Source organism: Lissotriton helveticus, chromosome 7 (assembly GCF_964261635.1).
Source record: "Lissotriton helveticus chromosome 7, aLisHel1.1, whole genome shotgun sequence".
NCBI lineage: Eukaryota > Metazoa > Chordata > Amphibia > Caudata > Salamandridae > Lissotriton > Lissotriton helveticus.
In genome coordinates, this window is record NC_136068.1 from 1,456,048,661 (window position 1) to 1,456,070,919 (window position 22,259).

The 22,259-nt window shown below is 49.7% G+C and overlaps 1 protein-coding gene across 1 annotated transcript in view; it reads right to left on the minus strand.

Annotated features, from left to right (window-relative positions):
• LOC144770362 (uncharacterized protein ZSWIM9-like) overlaps positions 1-22,259 on the minus strand; it is a 396,670-nt gene that overhangs the window by 3,814 nt on the left and 370,597 nt on the right. The window lies entirely within an intron of this gene.

The following is a 22,259-nucleotide window of genomic DNA, read 5'->3' on the forward strand; positions in this document are numbered from 1 at the left end:
AGCATCTAAACAGTATACCAGGCATACATGTGAGTATAAACATCAAAGACAATCATTGGCAAAGTCAATAGGTCTCGCCTATGTGAGATGTATTGCCTTTGGCAGAGTGGTGCTGGATGTTATGGTATGGCCTTTCATTGCATAGCAGGGTATTGAATGTTGTAGCTTGTCATTGTATATTATGATAAGCCATCCTATAGTATGCATGGTATTGCCTATCATTGTATGCTATGGTGTGGTGTGGTATTGTATTGTATGGCCTGCCATTATATCGGATGGTAAGGCCTATCATTGTAAACTATGGTTTGGTATTGTATGGCTAGTGTAAGGTATGGTATAGTACAGTACAGCACGGCCTGTCATTGTAGAATATGGAATGGCCTGTCATTCGGTATGATATGGTATGGGCTATCATTTTATTGTATGATATGGTATGGTCTGTCATTGTATAATATAGTATGGTATAGCATGGTATGGTCTGTCATTGTATGGTATGGCATGGTACAGTCTGTCATTGTATAGTATATTATGGTATATCCTGTCATTGTACAGTATGGTATGGCCTGTCATTCTATAGTAAGGCATGGTATATGATATGGAATGGTATAGCATGGTCTGGCCTCTTGTATAGTATGGTTTGTCATTGTATTATATGGTACGGTCTGCCACTATAAATATAGCCTTTTGTTGAATAGTATGGAATGGCTTGTCATCATATTGTGTGGCATGCTCTGTCATTGTATGGTATGGCCTCTCATATAGTATGGTAAAGCCTATCATCGAATAGTATAGTATAGTATGGTAAGGTATGATATGATATGATATATGATATGGTATGGCCTGTCGTATAGTATGGTATAGCCGGTAATTGCATTTTATGGTATGGTCCGGTATGTTACCCTATGGGTATAGTATAGTCATGGTATGGTCGTCATTCTAGAGAGTATTGTATGGATCTGCCTTTTATGGTATGGCATGATATGGCCTAACATGTCATTGAATGGTATGGTTTGGTGTGGTTTAGCATGGCCTGCCAGAGTGTGGTATAGTCAGTAAGGTGTGGTATGATATATCCTGTCAGTGGGCAGACACAGACAACGAAATAGGATACAGAATTCCAAGAAGTAACACTATTGGAGAAATCCAAGAATTAACACTATTTGATTAGCTGTCAACAAACTACAAATAATGTTGTTTACATTAGTTGGCATGATGTAAACAATTTTTGTTTTTTTTATTGCGGTCAACCTAAAAACATGGAACAATGTATATTTTTCTTGTTAGTATGTTTGTTTTTACTATGTATTTTATGTCCGATCATGTGAAATTGTATAATAAAAGGCATATAAAGGAAATGTATGTTGGTAAATATTACATAGCAATAGTTAGCCTTCATTTTGAAGGACGCGACAAACGAAAATCAAGTGCACAGGCATGATTAAATAATATGTCGAGGGGAGGTGTAAATATAAACTCACACTTATGTCTATTTCAAGGAGGGGCCTTATGTGACCGCATGTCTGAAACTTGAAACGTGAAACTGATGTAAAGCTTTTTTAATGGCGTGTTTTGAAAGTAAAGCATGCATAACAGTAATGCTGCACCGAAAAATCATTGCATTTATTTGTACCCTGGTTTGATGGTGAAACACTATTTTTATTTGTGAGATACTTAAAACACACACTTAATTCATGTCTTTATCACTGCAATGTAAAGAGCATATTTAACTGCATCATTCTCCTAAAAAATAAAGCAATGAGTTGTTTAGGCATGTGTTTTGCAATTAAATCAAACAAACTTGGAATCAAAAGTAATATTGCACCGACAAACGAGTATAAAAATAAATGAAGTACCTTGAAAGTATTTAACTCTGATTTGCCAGTGCAATATTAATTTTCATTTCGAGTGTGTATGAATTCCTTTCAAAACATGCACTTAAGCTAAGGCTTTATATCCCTGGATTTTCTTTGTAAATACGCACCTAAATAAAGTTTTTTAATTGCAGTGATAGAAGCGTAATTTAATTGTGCTTTTTGAAGTAAATCTAGCCCACTCGGAAATACATAGTGCCCACAAACGCTCCGCCTTTCAGTAATGCACTGCACTAATGCACTTTAATAACTGGACACGGATATCCATCTCATTTGAGGCCCTGGCGGAGGCTCCCCAAGAGTATCCCTACTCTGAAGAAACGCACTTACAGATTCCACTGAGCAAAGCGAAAATCATCTGGCAGTCCGAATTTTAGATATACAGGGGAGCCAGTTTACACCAGAGACAAAGCAAGCTAAAATGGGGGAACAAGCAAAAACAAGCATTTGCAATGCAATAGGTCTCGCATTAGGAAAGTGTGAGCTGTTGGTATTGCAAATTACACCTTTTTTTAATGTGTTGGCTTTGAAAATGTATAAATTAATAGCATCGTTATTCACAAAGCCAATAGCTTACACTTTTCTAATGCGAGTCCTATTGGCTATGGCAATGCTTGTTGGTAGCAGGCAAGGACAGTGCTGTTGTGGTGCTGAGTGATGATGTGGTTGGGCTGAGTGATGTGGTGGTGTCCCCGAATGATGTGGTGGTTCCCTTGAGTGATTTGGTGGTGTCCCCGAGAGATGTGGTGGTGTCCCCGAGAGATGTGGTGGTGTCCCCGAGAGATGTGGTGGGGTCCCCGAGAGATGTGGTGGGGTCCCCGAGAGGTGCCCCCGAATGATGTGGTGGTGCCCCCGAATGATGTGGTGGTGCCCCCGAATGATGTGGTGGTGCCCCCGAGTGATGTGGTGGTGCCCCCGAATGATGTGGTGGTGCCCCAGAGAGATGTGGTGGTGTCCCCGTGAGATATGGTGGTGTCCCCGAGAGATGTGGTGGTGTCCCCGAGTGATGTGGTGGTGTCCCCGAGTGATGTGGTGGTGTCCCTGAGAGGTGCCCCCGAGTGATGTGGCAATGCTTGTTGGTAGCAGGCAAGGACAGTGCTGTTGTGGTGCTGAGTGATGATGTGGTTGGGCTGAGTGATGTGGTGGTGTCCCCGAATGATGTGGTGGTTCCCTCGAGTGATTTGGTGGTGTCCCCGAGAGATGTGGTGGTGTCCCCGAGAGATGTGGTGGGGTCCCCGAGAGATGTGGTGGTGTCCCCGAGAGGTGCCCCCGAATGATGTGGTGGTGCCCCCGAATGATGTGGTGGTGCCCCCGAATGATGTGGTGGTGCCCCCGAATGATGTGGTGGTGCCCCCGAATGATGTGGTGGTGTCCCGGAGAGATGTGGTGGTGTCCCCGAGAGATGTGGTGGTGTCCCCGAGAGATGTGGTGGTGTCCCCGAGTGATGTGGTGGTGTCCCTGAGAGGTGCCCCCGAGTGATGTGGTGGTGCCCCCGAGTGATGCGGTGGTGCCCCCCCCCCGAGTGATGCGGTGGTGCCCCCCCCCCCGAGTGATGCGGTGGTGCCCCCCCCCCCGAGTGATGCGGTGGTGCCCCCCCCCCCGAGTGATGCGGTGGTGCCCCCCCCCCCCCGAGTGATGCGGTGGCCCCCCCCCCCGAGTGATGCGGTGGTGCCCCCCCCCCCCCGAGTGATGCGGTGGTGCCCCCCGAGTGATGCGGTGGTGCCCCCGAGTGATGCGGTGGTGCCCCCCGAGTGATGCGGTGGTTCCCTCGAGTGATGCGGTGGTTCCCTCGAGTGATTTGGTGGTGTCCCCGAGAGATGTGGTGGTGTCCGTGGTGGTGTCCCCGAGAGATGTGGTGGTGTCCCCAAGAGATGTGGTGGTGTCCCCGAGAGATGTGGTGGTGTCCCCGAGAGATGTGGTGGTGTCCCCGAATGATGTGGTGGTGTCCCCGAATGATGTGGTGGTTCCCCCGAGAGATGTGGTGGTGTCCCCGAGAGATGTGGTGGTGTCCCCGAGAGATGTGGTGGTGTCCCCGAGAGGTGCCCCCGAATGATGTGGTGGTGTCCCCGAGAGGTGCCCCCGGAGTGATGTGGTGGTGTCCCCGAGAGATGTGGTGGTGTCCCCGAGAGATGTGGTGGTGTCCCCGAGTGATGTGGTGGTGTCCCTGAGAGGTGCCCCCGAGTGATGCGGCGGTGCCCCCGAGTGATGCGGCGGTGCCCCCGAGTGATGCGGCGGTGCCCCCGAGTGATGCCGTGGTGCCCCCCGAGTGATGCCGTGGTGCCCCCCGAGTGATGCCGTGGTGCCCCCCGAGTGATGCCGTGGTGCCCCCCCCCGAGTGGTGCGGTGGTGCCCCCCCCCCCCCCCCGAGTGATGCGGTGGTGCCCCCCGAGTGATGCGGTGGTGCCCCCCGAGTGATGCGGTGGTTCCCTCGAGTGATGCGGTGGTTCCCTCGAGTGATTTGGTGGTGTCCCCGAGAGATGTGGTGGTGTCCGTGGTGGTGTCCCCGAGAGATGTGGTGGTGTCCCCGAGAGATGTGGTGGTGTCCCCGAGAGATGTGGTGGTGTCCCCGAGAGATGTGGTGGTGTCCCCGAATGATGTGGTGGAGTCCCCGAGAGATGTGGTGGTGTCCCCGAGAGATGTGGTGGTGTCCCCGAGAGATGTGGTGGTGTCCCCGAGAGGTGCCCCCGGAGTGATGTGGTGGTGTCCCCGAGAGATGTGGTGGTGTCCCCGAGTGATGTGGTGGTGTCCCTGAGAGGTGCCCCCCGAGTGATGCGGCGGTGCCCCCGAGTGATGCGGCGGTGCCCCCCGAGTGATGCGGCGGTGCCCCCCGAGTGATGCGGCGGTGCCCCCCGAGTGATGCGGCGGTGCCCCCCGAGTGATGCCGTGGTGCCCCCCCGAGTGATGCCGTGGTGCCCCCCCGAGTGATGCCGTGGTGCCCCCCGAGTGATGCCGTGGTGCCCCCCGAGTGATGCCGTGGTGCCCCCCGAGTGATGCCGTGGTGCCCCCCGAGTGATGCCGTGGTGCCCCCCGAGTGATGCCGTGGTGCCCCCCGAGTGATGCCGTGGTGCCCCCCGAGTGATGCCGGGGTGCCCCCCGAGTGATGCGGTGGTTCCCTCGAGAGATGTGGTGGTGTCCCCGAGAGATGTGGTGGTGTCCCCGAGAGATGTGGTGGTGTCCCCGAGAGATGTGGTGGTGTCCCCGAGAGATGTGGTGGTGTCCCTGAGAGGTGCCCCCGAATGATGTGGTGGTGTCCCTGAGAGGTGCCCCCGAGAGATGTGGTGGTGTCCCCGAGAGATGTGGTGGTGTCCCCGAGAGATGTGGTGGTGCCCCCGAGAGATGTGGTGGTGTCCCCGAGAGATGTGGTGGTGTCCCCGAGAGATGTGGTGGTGTCCCCGAGTGATGTGGTGGTGTCCCCGAGTGATGTGGTGGTGTCCCCGAATGATGTGGTGGTGCCCCGGAGTGATGTGGTGGTGCCCCCGAATGATGTGGTGGTGCCCCGGAGAGATGTGGTGGTGCCCCCGCGAGATGTGGTGGTGTCCCTGAGAGGTGTCACCGAATGATGTGGTGGTGCCCCCGAATGATGTGGTGGTGCCCCCGAGAGATGTGGTGGTGCCCCCGAGAGATGTGGTGGTGCCCCCGAGAGATGTGGTGGTGCCCCCGAGAGATGTGGTGGTGCCCCCGAGAGATGTAGTGGTGCCCCCGAGTGATGTAGTGGTGCCCCCGAGTGATGTAGTGGTGCCCCCGAGTGATGGAGGGTGGATTTTGAGTTGGAGGGTGGATTTGGAGGGTGGATTTGGAGGGTGGATTTGGAGGGTGGAGGTGGAGGGTGGAGGTGGAGTCAGAGGGTGGAGGTGGAGTCAGAGGGTGGAGGTGGAGTCAGAGGGTGGAGGTGGAGTCAGAGGGTGGAGGTGGAGTCAGAGGGTGGAGGTGGAGTCAGAGGGTGGAGGTGGAGTCAGAGGGTGGAGGTGGAGTCAGAGGGTGGAGGTGGAGTCAGAGGGTGGAGGTGGAGTCAGAGGGTGGAGGTGGAGTCAGAGGGTGGAGGTGGAGTCAGAGGGTGGAGGTGGAGTCAGAGGGTGGAGGTGGAGTCAGAGGGTGGAGGTGGAGTCAGAGGGTGGAGGTGGAGTCAGAGGGTGGAGGTGGAGTCAGAGGGTGGAGGTGGAGTCAGAGGGTGGAGTCGGAGTCGGAGGGTGGAGTCGGAGGGTGGAGTCGGAGTCGGAGGGTGGAGTCGGAGGGTGGAGTCGGAGGGTGGAGTCGGAGGGTGGAGTCGGAGGGTGGAGTCGGAGGGTGGAGTCGGAGGGTGGAGTCGGAGGGTGGAGTTGGGGGTTGGAATTGGGGGTTGGATTTAGAGGGTGGGGGTGGAGTTGGAGGGTGGGGTGGAGTTGGAGGGTGGGGTGGAGTTGGAGGGTGGGGGTGGAGTTGGAGGGTGGGGGTGGAGTTGGAGGGTGGAGGTGGAGTTAAAGGGTGGAGTTGGAGGGTGGAGTTGGGGGGTGGAGTTGGAGGGAGGATTGCCAATAGGTCTCACCTTTTGGACCTTGTAAGTATTGAGCCATGCAGCACATTATCCTAGGTGCTTCGACATCTGATACTTTACGTGCCACTGGTTGACAGGGGTAGCTAGATTATCAAATTAAGCTAGAAGGGGCTTGCACGGGCCACAAAAGAGCGAACAAGCTGCAAATTCCCTTGTAATAGTTACAGGCGTAAGAGTGAAGCCAGTGTGCCTGCTCACGTTACAAGAAGTGAAGAGACAGGCACCCGTTTATTTGCAGGGCAGGAGGAATAACTTCTCAAACAGGAGCCAGAGAGTAGCAGAGGAGGGGGGGGGGGGGCAAACAATCGGGGTGATAAAGGAGGGAAGGGGAGAGCGGAGGAGGCGGAAAGGAAGGGCAAACGAGGAGGGGGGTACATTAAGTGGGGGTCAATGGAACACAACCAACTATTTAAATGGGTGCAGGCAAGAGGGAATTGCAGAGCTTGGACGTCACTCAAAAAGGAGCCAGGGTTAGAGGGGGCAAGGGAAAGAAAAAAAGAGGAAACTCCTCATTGTGGTGTGAGAGGGCAGAGGGACACGGGAATAGGAACACAAGGAAGGGACCAAAATAAATAAATGAGTTGAAATCAGATTAAAGAATCCTACCGTCAAATAAATTAAAGTCGAGATTGGGGACCATCCCTGAAAATAAAGGAGGAGACAGAAGAGGCGGGACCTCAAATCGAGGAGGAAAGATTGCAGGAGCATCTCTACAAGTAAACGAGGGATCGGCGGAGAGCACTCCTCAAACAAACCAGAACCAGAAAAAGGAGCGGTGACCACACTGAAATTAAATATGTGACAACCCACAGAGGTCAAGCGGGAATAAATGAACGGGAACACAGACCCGTCCTCGCATAAAAATAAATGAGGCGGGAGGTCAAGTCCTCCGCCTAAATCAAGGAGGAACGGACAGGGGCGGGTCTGAAAATATAGGAAAAGTCAGATTAACTGACTCCTAAAAAAAACTCCACAAATAAATGAGATGTGAAAGTACATATAAAAGTGCATTCACAAATGAGTGTCACTAGGGGAATGAAGACCACGCCGGAATTAAATGACAAGCACACAGAGGTAACTGCTCAGATAACAAGCTCTCTGCATTGCTGTGGCGGGGGAGGGGGGAGGAGGGCATTCCTTTCAAGTCTGATGCGGGGGCGGGGGAGCGGCAGCCTTTGAAGTCTGATGCGAGGCACAGACAAATGGTGGTTTGTGACGTGGCTGGTTTGTGCACGCGTCCGTCTCACATGAACTGTCGCTAATCCGCCGTTTTGGCAGACTTTTTGGACCGCTTACTAGAAATCTTGACAAGCAAGCATTGCTAAAGCAATGGTTTAGGTCGAGACCTAAAAAATGACGAGAAGTCAAAAGTGGAGCCAATGGGGCAGGTTTTGGCGCCATGGAGGGCACTGGCTTCTTCAGAAGGAAAGGCTAGGTAAGAACATGAGGTTCCACAGAGTAAAGAGGCATCAAGTCAGAGCCACGAGAATTAGAACCCCTCTGATAATGAGGAAGAGATCCGAATAAGGGAACAGCATTGAGACGGATCGTCACCTTCACAAAACAGACACCAGTTCTTCCTGCCGTTTTGGCAGACTTTTTGGACCGCTTACTAGAAATCTCGACAAGCAAGCATTGCTAAAGCAATGGTTTAGGTCGAGACCTAAAAAATGACGAGAAGTCAAAAGTGGAGCCAATGGGGCAGGTTTTGGCGCCATGGAGGGCACTGGCTTCTTCAGAAGGAAAGGCTAGGTAAGAACATGAGGTTCCACAGAGTAAAGAGGCATCAAGTCAGAGCCACGAGAATTAGAACCCCTCTGATAATGAGGGAGAGATCCGAATAAGGGAACAGCATTGAGACGGACCGTCACCTTCACAAAACCGACACCAGTTCTTCCTGCAACACTGTTTTTTTTGGTGGGAGGACGATCACTTCAGAGATCTTTCTCGTAAGAAGACTGGTCTGGAGGATACAAAGGTCACTCTAGGGGTTTTCCAAGGCCTTGACTAAAAATTACTTGGCCTCTTGGTTCTTTGAGTGCATCGAGGAGCGGGAGTTGCAGAGTTCTCTGTCAGTAGATACCACTCGCAGATGTAATGAGCATCTGCCAACTAAGCCATCTTTTTACAGCACCTCCGACAGTGTTTAAACATCGAAAAGTTAGCAGGAGAAATTGTACCTAATTGTTGTAAATGTTTAATAAACACGATACCATAGGGCTGCCGTGGCTTCTTGAGGCACAACTGAAGAGTTAAAAAAACAAGAGAAAACTGCACTTTCTGGTAGTATGCATGCATCAAAGAAGACTGTGACAATAGTTTACACAACAAAGTGTACCTACGTTTTTCCTCGGCTGACGTACACTGCTGATGCAAACTATTGCGTGGGTCGTTAGACTTGATGCAGCATTACAAACATATCATAAAACAAAGCGTGTCGTTACATCCCCCGAGCACACAAACACACTGACGGGGATGAAAGAGCATCGTAATCTCATCAGCTAGTGTGGCAGAGCCAAATGTCACACATGGTAATGTGAAACCTTGGCAGCTATGCGAAAGCTCTGGAGCGATGGTGCTTGAGGCCGCGCGGGGAGGACGAGGTTCGGGGACGTGTAGGAGGCTGAAGCTTTTCACAATAAAACATGGCCACTAGATGGCAGTTAGTATCCACCACATTAATGAAGCATGCAGTCAGGCTGATACAAAGAAGCTTCTCGGAGCAGTGAAAAACAAGCTCTCAGCATTGCTGGGGGGGGGGGCGGGAGTGGATTCCTTTAAAGTCTGATGGGGCGGGAGAGCGGATCCTTTGAAGTCTGATGCCGAGGCTCACGAGCTGATAATAACAAATACTGTGTGGTGTGATGTGCACGCGCCTAGCTCACATGAACCGCATCAAATCCGCAGTGGGTAGACTTTTTGTTAGCCTACTATAATCTCACCTACCATCCCTACAGGATGGAATAGACGAGACCTAAAAAAGCAGTGAAGCAGGAGGTGGTTGTGGTACGGAACAGGCGCCCTCGGAAAACAGTATCTCACGTTTGATCCTAAATACACAGCAAATTTGACGAGATAAGACAAGATTTACAGGCGGTTTACAGAAATGGCGTTTGGAGATCACACGGCTTTGTTTGAAGTGCTCAAAAACTATTAAAAAGGAAGTTTCTAAAACTTTGGCTAAAATGGGAGCTGTGGATGAACAGTGGTAACTGGTGCAAGTTCCCGGGGAGGGCCAAACGCAGGAACAGGTATGATGCATGCATGCTATGAACAAATGGGTAGAAAGAATAGTAGAGAGACAATGGAGCGAGCAAATGAGAAGCCTATGGGCGGGCTGAAGCCCACAAAGTGCATATATGTCTCTTTGAGACAGCACTTAAGCTGTTTAGCCAAGATCTAAAAAGTATAAACTGAAGAAGGTCTGCAGTCAGACCGGCAATGTAAATCCCTGTTGCAACTCTGGTCTATCAGGACGGTTTCAAAACTCTGGCACTGTACTAGAAAATCATTGGGTGTATTGCTCTTGTTCCAAGATTTAAAGTTGTGAATATATTTCTAGGCACCAGTCCTGACTCAATCCCAACTGCTCTCACTTAACTCACGGAATCACATCCTGAAGACTCAGCAACACAGATAAACCCATACCAGAGGTCTTCAAACTGTGGGACCCACCCCCTGGGGGGTTGTTGAGTAATCTAAAAGGGGGGCGCAACTCCATGACCCAAATGGCATGGAGTCCCACAACATGGAAATGTACCTGCAAGTTTCACGGATGCATTTTTTCCCCAATTGTTTTCATTATGGGTTTTTGGGTTATTTTTTGTATACGCAAGTGGTGCTTTTTCTGCATTTGGCTCGCTCTAAAAGAAATAGGAAAACCAGTGGAAACTGAGCAAATAAGGGAGGAAGGGCAGCGAGGCTTAACAATTATGCTTCGAAATCACTTTCTAACACTTTTGTATCTATTCTGCAGACTTTTCAGCCTGATTTTTAGTACTTACACATACACTGGTATTTATGGGATTTTGCCACGGTGTTAATGTACTGACAGCTGTAATCTGCAAGGATTGAGAGAAAGGCTGACCGCTAAGGATTGTGCTTGAAGGGGAATTATTATTTGAAGTATGGGTACACGTGGCTTTTTAATGGGTGGTCTGTAGTGTGCTTTGCAGCCCAGTCAAGTTTGCCAAATCTATGCATGATGACTGGTCAGTTGCATAGTGAGTGTGCCAGGGGCCCTTAGGCAAGCAGGGAAAATAATTCCCTTACCACCACCACGACTGTTGTGTTTGCAAAAAACATAAAAACTGCAATAAATCAGAGTTTCATGGACCCCATAGGCCACTGGGCCACGCATCACAGCACCTCCAGAGCCATTAACAGTTATACCTTTGTAACTGCTCCAAAACTTTTACTTTGCATTCTGGGGGTGTAGTCTTGTTTGGTTAACTATAAAACCAGGACCACAAGCCTAAGAATGCAGATGAAAAACCTGGACTGGATCCAGCTAATTTTGTATGGACCTGGGAAAACTAGCAGACATGCTGTGAAAAAGTGGCACTGGCTACGGCTTTAAATGGGAGGACTGAATAAGACTTAACGGGAGAAGGGTGGAAATTTCAAGAGGGCATATAGATTATGCCTTCAGGACTGGATTTATGAAGGGGTGCAGACACGTACAGATTGGAAATGAATGTGTCTTTCAACAATAGGAGATGCACAGGTTTTTCTATACAGGGTGGATGGGGATTTCCAGATGGGAGAGTGGATGGAGATTTTAGTAAGGAAATACTGAATGTCAGCTTTTTAAGATGAGACTGACGAGCAGGGCCAGCCTGTGGCACGGGCAAGCTGGGCTTAAACTCAGGATGCCAACCTTCAGAGGGGCACAAGAAGCGGTCTGGAGTAAGACCTACAACATCAACTCCCCTCTCACTTCATTCCTATTTAAGCTGCTTTTAATAAGTTGTCTGAAACTGGAGGCACCATTTTTAACACCACTAAACTCCCATTCCGTCACCTCCCATTTCCCTCTCAACCGCTGCCTTCATGCACCAATAATCTATTCCCACCACCAACAACCTGGCACCAGTGTGACAGAGCTGAGCTGTGGGTGAGTTGGGGAGGAGCTGAAATGTTTGTTTAAAGGCCAGTCACTGCTGTGAGGTAATCTGCCTGGGACTAACATGTGACCACAAAAGGGGCTCCCTGCATGCCTTGATTCATTCACCAACATCAGAGGGCATTTTAGACAAGGCTGTTAACAAGAGATTTGGATGGGATTTTGAAAAAGGGTTCTGGGTGAGGTATTAAAGAGGTGGCCTGAAGGGTCTGTTATAGAGAGGTGCTTGGATTGACTTTGTAAAGGATGTCTGAATGTTGCTTTGTATAAGTAAGTGTATTTGGCTAGGTCTTTGGAGTTGAGGTCTGGGTGGTATATAGCAGAGGAAGTGAGGTAGATTGCAGATAGCCTGGATGAGGCTTTATAGAGTATTCTAGGTGAGAGCTTTTCGGTTTGAATTTGGATGGAAATTTACACTTTAAGTACAGAACTCTGCACACTAGGGTTTTTGTAGAGGGATTCTTGATGTTTTTTTTTGAGGGCCCTGGATGGGGCTACTCCCCCCAGTGCATTTCCCAATGCTGATCATTTAGTAAGCGAACTAACCATTGGCATGATCCACCCCTTGGAAAGTATGGGGGGCCCAACACCTAAATATTTTGCTGTGTGGGGCTTGGTATAACAGGACCGCAGACCTATGCACTCCAAGGACATGAACTTTAAAGGCTGGGGAGACCAGTACAGTGTGTCAGGTGTGCTCAACCAAGAGATACACATCCTTCTCCAGGACTGGAAGGTTTCCTTTATAAATATCCACAGGGGTGGAGGGAGGGTTTAACATTCGGACAGGCAAAATCTACACATTCCACGACCTATATTTTGAAAAAATAATTTCACTTTCATTTTTCAAATAATAAATCAATAATCATCAGAAATTAGTACAGTGGATACAATCAAATATCAATGTAAGTGAACAGGTAGAGCACAGAAAATTATACAAACAATGACAAACTATGGCATTGACAGATATCATCGAGGGTCAACAGCAAAGAACAATATCATTATATAGCCCTTTCCAAGGTAAGCCTGCTCTGAGGTTTCAGAAGCGGTTTACCTCATCCGTACACAGTCATGCTCGCTCATGGATAATTCTTTATTGTGGATTGTCATCTCTCTTCATCAGGTAACTATAAAATGTCTCCAGGGTGCGAGGTGGAAGCCATGAGGAATGCATGTGCCAGTAGCTTCATTATATTACATTTTTATGACAGCCTATATAAGGGGGGGTGTCGGTCGGGCCAGGTCTCCAGTATTTTCCCACCCTACGTTTAGCTAGCAGCATTGCCATAAAATGGTGGGCCGAGGTAGGCCCCCAGGCAATAACAAATAATACAATGTGGATCCAACACCATGCTGAACAGGATATAAAGTAGGTAGGTTCACAAACATCATCATAGACAAGGCTGAAAATACTAAACAGATGCATAGCATCAGATACAAGAACTCATATATGCATAAGAAACATAACTAATATGCGCTGGTAGTGCCAGTATCTGTACTGTCAAATTCTATTCTTGCCTCCCCAACATGAGGAAAAGAAAACACCTCCCCACAGCACTAACCAATCACCAATCACCCTATGACAGACATTCTCGATAAGGAAAAAACCGTAGGCAATAAGTTCGAGGGTGGAGGAGGCGGTTGCAGATGAATCAACCCTAAGGATGACCCCAATAAGCTAGTGTGAGATTTGAGAAAGGACATAGCTGCTAGCAGATGTCCAAAAGAATGTGCCTTCCGCTTAGAGGCGACCTTGATTTGGGCTAGATACAGCAGAGTATGTTAAATTCAGCAGCTGTAGTTTCTTCCTGACATTGGTGAAAGTCTTCCTTGCCTCCTGCACCACCAATATAAAAACAGAACAGGAAAGATGAACAGAAGTTTACCCCTATACATCGGGCCAGCTTTGAAACTGTAGCTTGATCAACAGTTTAACAGACGAGCTACTAGCTGTATTGGGCAAAACCCCGGATGAAGACGTCAAACGTATGTACAATGAGCCCTTTCCACCACAAACAGTACCGAGCATTAAGGGCGATCAGAGAACTCGGGTTACTTCTTTCAATTAACTAGTTCAACCTCCTGGTGCGGAAAGATTCTCAGACACCCAAAACTCATGATATTATGCATATGTTGTCTGTTTCACACGATCCATCCTTGTAGAAAGTGCATCAGTCTAGCCATCAACTCGGAGTAGGCTTTTCTGCCAATCCAAAAACAAATCTTTCACTTCACTTCGTTATCACGCAGTATCCAACTGCTTCCTGGACAGAACAGACCGATCACACATCCCCTATTCGGCTCTTGCCAACCTCCTAGGATCAGAGGATTACTAGGGCTGCTTCCAGTCACCCTTTAACCTTTTGAAGGAACAGTTTTGTTTATGTGAACCATGTGTTCTCTAGAGTTCTCGAGCCACTGTCACACTAAGAGCAAGAGAACGTTGCTCAATGTGTGATGGGCACCAACATGCATGCAATTTTGAACTGTTTGTTCTTGGATGGTAACACACGTCTGACAACTGATTCCTAGTAACCCAGAACTGTAGGTCACCAGAAATCGGACTGACAAATGAAACCCTCATTTCTGGCTGTAGTTCTTTTTGCATTTGTCACCCCGGGTAGGACGGGTACGCCCAGACGTGGGTCCAGTGCTCTCCATGCCACTGAAGTCAAGCTATCCTGGCTGATGAGGACTGAAAGCCCTAAATCGTTCCTAGGATGCTCGTTTCCAGTCCTGGGGGGACCTGGCTTGGCAGTCGAGCCAGGACTGTTCCCATTGGGTGCAGGGTCAAGACTAATTTGCATATGGCTGGATCCAAACTGGAATGGCACGGTGAGCAAAAAAAACGATGAATTTAGACCCAGATCTCTGTACTGAGGTGAATGTATGACATTGTTCTGCATTCTGTCCATCAATTGTTCTTTTTGCATTTGTAGAAAGGAGGATGCCACCAATGGGATGTATGATACAAGCAATGCTGTTTATCTGCGATACCAGAATAACGGTCCACAGAGCACAACCAATTCTCTTTGGAAGATGCGGTCTCACCAAACTATTGTTCTAATGTCTAAACTGCAGAGTTCTAAATCACAAGCTAACTTTCTATCATGATGCTAAGATGAGCAACTAACAAGAGTATCTAATAAAGCCGAATACAAATGAATTGTTGTAAAGAATAAAGGGAATGAATTGAGAATTTACGGGATGACCACACATAATATCTCCCTCCTTAAGAAAGTGAAGAGTTGGGAGATAAATAAAACAAGAATTAATACAGTACGACGTCTCTGTACTGGTTAGGCAATTTTGTTCTTCTGCCGCATTACACCACAAACCATATGATGAATCCTGGCCTAAATCCGTTATGTTCTCAATTGGACAACACATATTACCATAGCTGGAAACTTCATTGTTACCGCACATTTTTGCGTCATTACCACTAGGTTCACAAGATGTCCAATCAACTGCTCACCAGAGTCACCTTTGTTCTCTGGACAGTTTGGAAACTTGATCGTTAGTCAAGCAAATAACACAACTTTTATTACACCACTCCTTATTTTCCAATAGAAGCAAATCTTGCACTACCTTCATTACCCTTGTGGGGGCACAGTATTTTGACAATCCTTCAAGAACTGTATTTGGATTTCTTATCATTACAAAATTGACAACATCAAAAGCAACACCTTTAAAATTGTTTTTTTTTAATCAGAGTAATGCTTAGTCTTAATGAATAGGTTAATTACCACCGCCCCCGACGTTGCCTTCATCACCGAGACCTGGATGAACGCCTCCTCAGCCCCAGACATCGCCATCGCCATCCCAGAGGGCTACAAGATCACCCGGAGGGACCGCGACAACCAGACCGGAGGAGGCATCGCCATCATCCACAGAGACACCATCCGCATCACGACCAACACCGACGACACCCTCACCACCGCTGAACACCTGCACTTCCAGATCCACACCAACCCGAAGACCACCCTCAGAGGCACCCTGATCTACCGACCCCCGGGACCGCGCACACGATTCAGCGAGGACATCGCCGACTTCGTCAGCCCGCACGCTCTCCCCTCCGCCGACTACATCCTCCTGGGGGACCTCAACTTCCACCTGGAGAACAACAACGACCGCAACACCATCACCCTGCTCGACAACCTCGACAACCTCGGACTCAAGCAACTGGTGACCACCCCCACCCACCTCGCCGGACACACACTCGACGCCATCTTCTCATCCAGCAAAGACGTCACCTTCAGCCACGCAACAGGACTCCACTGGACGGACCACAGCTGCGTCCACTTCACCTTCAGAAGAACGACGATCCACCACCTCCAGCAACAGGTGGCTCGAAGAAGCTGGAACAAGATCACAGCCGACCAGCTCACCGCCTCCCTGAGCCAGCACCCTCCCGCCAACTCAGCGAACCCCAGCCAGGCCGCCGACAACCTCACGAAGTGGATCAGCAACTGCGCGGACGAACTCGCCCCTCTAAGGACCCCGCCCAGCAGATCCTGCAGCAGAAAAACACCATGGTTCACCGACGAACTCAAGTGCTCCAAGAAGAACTGTCGAGCCCTCGAAAAAGCCTGGAGAAGGGAACCAACGACGGACAACATGACCACCCTCAAGCTCGCCACCCGGAAACACCACCAACTGATCCGCGCCACCAAGAAAAATGCATACAAGGACCGGCTGGACAACAACGCACACAACTGCAAGGAACTCTTCAACATCGTGAAAGAGCTCTCCAACCCCAAAGCCGGAAACAACGACATCACACCGTCGCAAGACCTCTGCAACTCCCTCGCGTCCTACTTCCACAACAAGATCACGGACATACACAACAGCTTCAACAACCAACCTACGCAAGCCACAACCGCAACGACGCCACCATCCACCACCCTCCGCACCTGGACCCCGATCAGCACCGAAGACACCATCCGCACCATGAACTCCATCCATTCCGGATCTCCGACTGACCCCTGCCCTCACCACGTCTTCAACAAGGCCGACGCTGTCCTCGCACCCCACCTGCGGGACATCATCAACACCTCCTTCGACTCCGCCACCTTCCCTGAGAGCTGGAAGCACGCCGAACTCAGCGCTCTCCTCAAGAAACCCACAGCAGACCCCACCCACCTCAAGAACTACCGTCCCATCTCGCTCCTCCCGTTCCCGGCCAAAGTCATCGAGAAGACCGTCAACAAACAGCTGGCCGCCTTCCTCGAGACGAATGGATCCCTCGACCCCTCACAGTCCGGCTTCCGAGCGAACCACAGCACCGAGACCGCCCTCATCGCCGCCACCGACGACCTTCGAACTCTGATGGACAACGGAGAAACAGCGGCCCTCATCCTCCTGGACCTCTCCGCGGCTTTCGACACTGTCTGCCACCGCACCCTAGTACAGCGCCTCAGCAACATCGGAATCCAGGAGAAGGCACTGGAATGGATCACCTCCTTCCTCGACGGAAGAACACAAAGAGTCCGCCTACCACCGTACAAGTCAGAGGCCACCAAAGTCATCTGCGGCGTACCCCAAGGATCCTCGCTGAGCCCAACCCTCTTCAACGTCTACATGAGCCCCCTCGCGGCCATCGCACGCCAACACAACCTGAACATCATCTCCTACGCCGACGACACCCAGCTGATCCTCTCCCTGACCAACGACCCCGCCACCGCCAGAGCCAACCTGCACGAAGGGATGAGAGACGTAGCCGAATGGATGACGACCAGCCGCCTGAAACTGAACTCAGACAAGACGGAGGTCCTCATCCTGGGCTCCACGCCCTCCGCCTGGGACGACTCCTGGTGGCCCCCCGCCCTGGGCACCGCACCCAAACCGACGGACCACGCACGCAACCTGGGCTTCATCCTGGACTCCTCCCTCTCCATGACCAGACAAGTCAACGCCGTCTCCTCGTCATGCTTCAACATCCTGCGCATGCTACGTAAGATCTTCCGGTGGATCCCCACCGAGACGAGGAAGACGGTCACCCAAGCCCTCGTCACCAGCCGACTGGACTACGGCAACGCCCTCTACGCCGGTACCACTGCCAAACTCCAGAAGAGACTCCAGCGGATCCAGAACGCCTCGGCGAGACTCATCCTCGACATCCCCCGACGCAGCCACATCTCCGGACACCTGAGAGATCTGCACTGGCTCCCGGTCAACAAGAGAATCACCTTCCGGCTCCTCACCCACGCGCACAAAGCCCTACACGACCAAGGCCCGAGCTACCTCAACAACCGGATCAACTTCTACACTCCCAAGCGCCTCCTCAGATCAACCAACCACGCCCTCGCCGCCGTCCCCCGCATCCGAAGAGCGACAACAGGAGGAAGATCCTTCTCCTACCTGGCCGCCAAGACCTGGAACTCACTTCCGACCAATCTGCGCCTGACCCAAGACCACCTCTCCTTCAGGAAGAAGCTCAAGACCTGGCTGTTCGAGCAGTAGCGGCACCCCCCCCCCTCCCAGCGCCTTGAGACCCTACGGGTGAGTAGTGCGCTTTACAAATGACCTGATTGATTGATTGATTGATTGATTGATTGATTGATTTAGTGGTAGAGACTATCTAACCATACATTCCTCACCATTTGAACATTCCCCAGTGGTCAGACTGAATCAGGATTTTTTTTTTAGCAGCATCTCGGAGCGCCTGTAGATGATGCAGTACGGCTCCGCACAGATGCTGCTCCTCTCTGGAAATATTTGGAGCCTATATAGGCACCACTCCTGCACTTACACGCCAGATGCTTTCGAGAGTGTACAGGCCGCCAACGCAGAGCCCCTAAAGTGAATTAATGTGACGAGTGTGCAGATTCTTAGACTAGGGATCTTATTAACGGATAAAGTCTAACCACCCAACGTGGAGGATGGGAGGCTTTAGTAAAGGATCTGCAGGTAGATAGAATCTCAATAAAAAAAGACTGTTAACAGAGTTAAATAATGTGTTTTTCTGATAGAGACTTCTATCCGCAGGTTCCTAACCTTATGAACAGACACCAAAGCAGTACCTATTTTGAGGTGGGTTTGGAAATGGACTCAAACCAAATAGTCTTTGCAGAACTGAGTGGGAAAGGTGCCCCTTTCGGCAAACCGGAATATCCAGACACTAGTGCTTCATGAATGTATAGAGGGATGCCCACGAATCTGCATGGCAAATGTCCAGGACAGGCCCTCTGCGTGTTAACACAGCTGTAGCAGCTTTTGCCCTGTTAGAATGATAACAGAGTCTTTCCATAGGCTTCTAATTGGCCAGTGTATAGCAAGTCTTAATGCAGAGCGCGGACCAGGCACAGTGTTTCTCTCCACCACAGAATTGCCTTTCTTCGCTCCAGAGAACCCCACAAAGAATGGATTGTCCACCCAGTGGTCTTTGGTACGATCAATATAAAAGCTGAGGGCTCTCATGGGGTCCAAACTGTGGAGTCGCTCCTCCTCAGACAGGTGAGGCAGAGCACAGAACATCGGTAGGGTGATGTTTTGACGTACGTGTAATGGGCTAGAAGGAAGCCTGTGTCCACAAAACCAGCTTGTCTGGGAAGGTGGTGGGGTACAGCGGGCTGACACAGAACCTGAAGCTCAAGTAACATGCTGCGTCAATATTATGGCGAAGAGGTACACTGTTTTCAGGATGAGAAGCCACAAAGGTACCTTTTAACTCTGCCCAGAGCAAAGCCTTGCCAGGCTAGGGCCAAAACGGGCAATAAAACATCAGACAACTTTGCCTGGAGAGGGTCTATCGTTTGAGCACTGCACCAAGCCACAAATTTGTCCCATGACAGGTGTATACAGTTTTTGTTGAGGGACGCCGGCATCCAGAATTTCTTAGTCCTCATCTTTTTGAGAACTCGGGTAGGAGTGGTATGTGCAGGAAAAAATAAAGATGCCCATAGTTCCACTCGAGGAGGAGAGGGGAGAGGGTCTCCAAGAGTGAGACGCCTTGGAAACTCCAATGCGCAGAAGTGCGGACACTATGTTCCCGGCAGTGGCAAAAAGATTGAGCTACGGTTCTCCCCATTGGAGTAAGAGACCAAACTGGCAATAAACGATCCTGTTAGTAGTCTCACCACCAAGATAAGTCCTTGGTGGTCCAGCCATTTCCAAAGGTGCCGGGCCCTCCTGGCACAGGAAACGTGACTTCACCCCACCCTGTTTGACACAGTACCACATGGCAGTAAGCACCTGTACCAACCTCCTCTTGATGGATGAAAGGATGGCTTTCAACGACAAGTGGTTGGCCCTCAATTCCAGAAGGTGCATATGGACCCAAGCATCAGCAGGAGACCAGACACCTCTGATTTCTACCTCTCGCATATGGCCATCCCAATCTAGAGGTGATGCATTAGTCACCACGGACCGCTCTGGGTGAGTAAGGAAGAGGAGACTGCTTTTGACCCAATCGCAGTCCAGTAACCACCACTGCAGATCTTTAACAGTTTCTTCTAAAAATCTGAACGCATTTGAAGAGGTCCCCATGATGTCGGTCTCATTGAGACTTCAGATTCCTCTGCAGGGCCCTCATATTCCACCTGGCATACTCGACCAGCAGGATGCAGGATGCCAGCAGCCCCGGAGCGGACGTCACTGAAATCCAGGATTGAGGGCGAAATATCATATTATAGCCTGAATGTCCTAGACTCTCTTTCCTCAGGGAAAAGGCATGAAACAGAACCACATCCAGAATGGGTTTGATGAAGGGAGTGTCTTATAAGGACACAGGTGTGGCTTCGGCACATTGATAGCGAATCCCATATACGACAGGTGGTGCGTCATAATCTAGAGGTAAGTGATAGCTGCATGGGGTGAGCTCGCCTTCAACAGCCAGTTGTCGAGGTTGAGGATAACTGGCACACCTAACCCCCAAAGCTGTGCTGCCACCACTTTCTTCAACATCCAAAGGCCACTGGTGAGACCAAAGCGGAGCACACAAACTGAAAATGCACCCGTACCACCACAAACTGCAGTTAGATCTGATAGTCCTAGAGGTTGGGTAAATGGAAATAGGCGTTCTGCAGGTCAGAGTGATTAATTAAAATTTTTCCTTCAGAAGGAACACATTGAGAAGGCGCAGATGTAAAACAAGATAGAAGCCTTCATCCTTTTTGGGCACCACAAAGTAGAAGGGATAAAAACTATCCAGTTCTGGCATGGGCACCCTCACAATAGCTCCTTGGGCCAAAAGGGCTTTCAGTTCCTGCCGCAAAACAGAGAGAAGGTCCTCCGTCAGTTGCTAGGGAGCGGGGGAACAGTGTACGGTATGGCAGCGTGGCTCAGAAGGGTAGGGCATAACGCTTCAGAACAATTTGCAGAATCCTCTTGTCCTATGTCATGGCTTGCCAAAACAGCAAGAATCGTTGGAACTGCCTCCCACTAGGAAGGGACATTATAGGGGTTTGACGGGTGGGGGAGGAGTAGTGAACTAAGCGGGTTGTTGACCTTGACCGCGGGAGCACCTCGACCACAGAAGGTCTGCTAAACGACCCTTGGAGTCCACTTCTTAGTCCTCGATAGAAGAGGGAGCAGGTCCTGTCCTTCCGAGCTCCTCTCAAGTCACAGACAAGTTTTATCTGTGAATGCAGAAGATCTGCTAAGCGGGGTTTGACACTCAATGCAGGATCTGACACTGTAGTGTGAAAAGGACGCCCACAGCCCTACCAGCCATATTTGGAGGAGTAATCTCTGCCCATTCAGGTCAGCCTATTGTTTGCTCCTGGGAGGCATTTCACACCTATTTAAGACTAATTACTGACGGGAGAAGCTAGAAAGCCAATGCAAATTTACCTCCTGGAGAGGCAGGTAAAGAGCAATTTTCTAAAAGTGGATTATTTAATAACTATCTGACCCCACAATTAAATTTAATAACTACAAAATAGTTTCATTATTATCTTAGCTGGTCCCCTTAGGGCGATGCAGCATTAGTATTTAAAATAGCTTCCCAGTGTTCTCTATGGGCCAGCCAGCCTTCCTACAGTGAAGATAACTTGTGGGTGCTAGTCACTGCAAGAACATGTAAACATTACATTTCTACATGCTCTACTTGTAAATATCAGGCACCCTGTGCTGTGGGCTACACGGCCTACATAGGGGTGACTTATTAATATTTAATAGGAAGGCTTCTACTTGTCAAAAGAGTTCATTTTGTCAGGTCACTGTGCATGTTTTGCACCGTTGCAGTCAGGCTACATTGGTAGGCCTGATGCCATTTTTGGACTGACTCTGTATCCGACTACACTAAAGGTCCGGCAGCCCACTAGTGGCATTAAACTTCAAAGCCCTGGGTACAGTGTTTCCCGTACAGTGTGTCCCATACACTAAGTACTGAGAGGCAAGTTAATTAAGAACATGCCAAGTCAACTATGTTTAAATGAGGAGCATGGGTAAGGCGACCGGATTTTCAGAATCAAAAAGCAGGAAAACCACAGACCTAAAAATAAAAGTAAATATTCAACCTGATAATGGTCGCTAAAGGCTGAATGCAGGGCCACTTTTTTATTAAATAATACTTTACTCCACCCAAATGCTGCAGTGATGAGCTACTGGGTCAGGCTGCTGGTGATCTAGGCCTTGGGTAATTAGGATCCCTAGATGCGGATTCTTTAACTTCTCATTAAATCCTGCTGTGCTGTGAGAACAAGGTAAAAAAAATTTGAACCTCTGTCTCTGGTTTGTTGAGAGAACCGGTTTAAACGTGAGACTATACAACACTGATTATTGTGCTTAG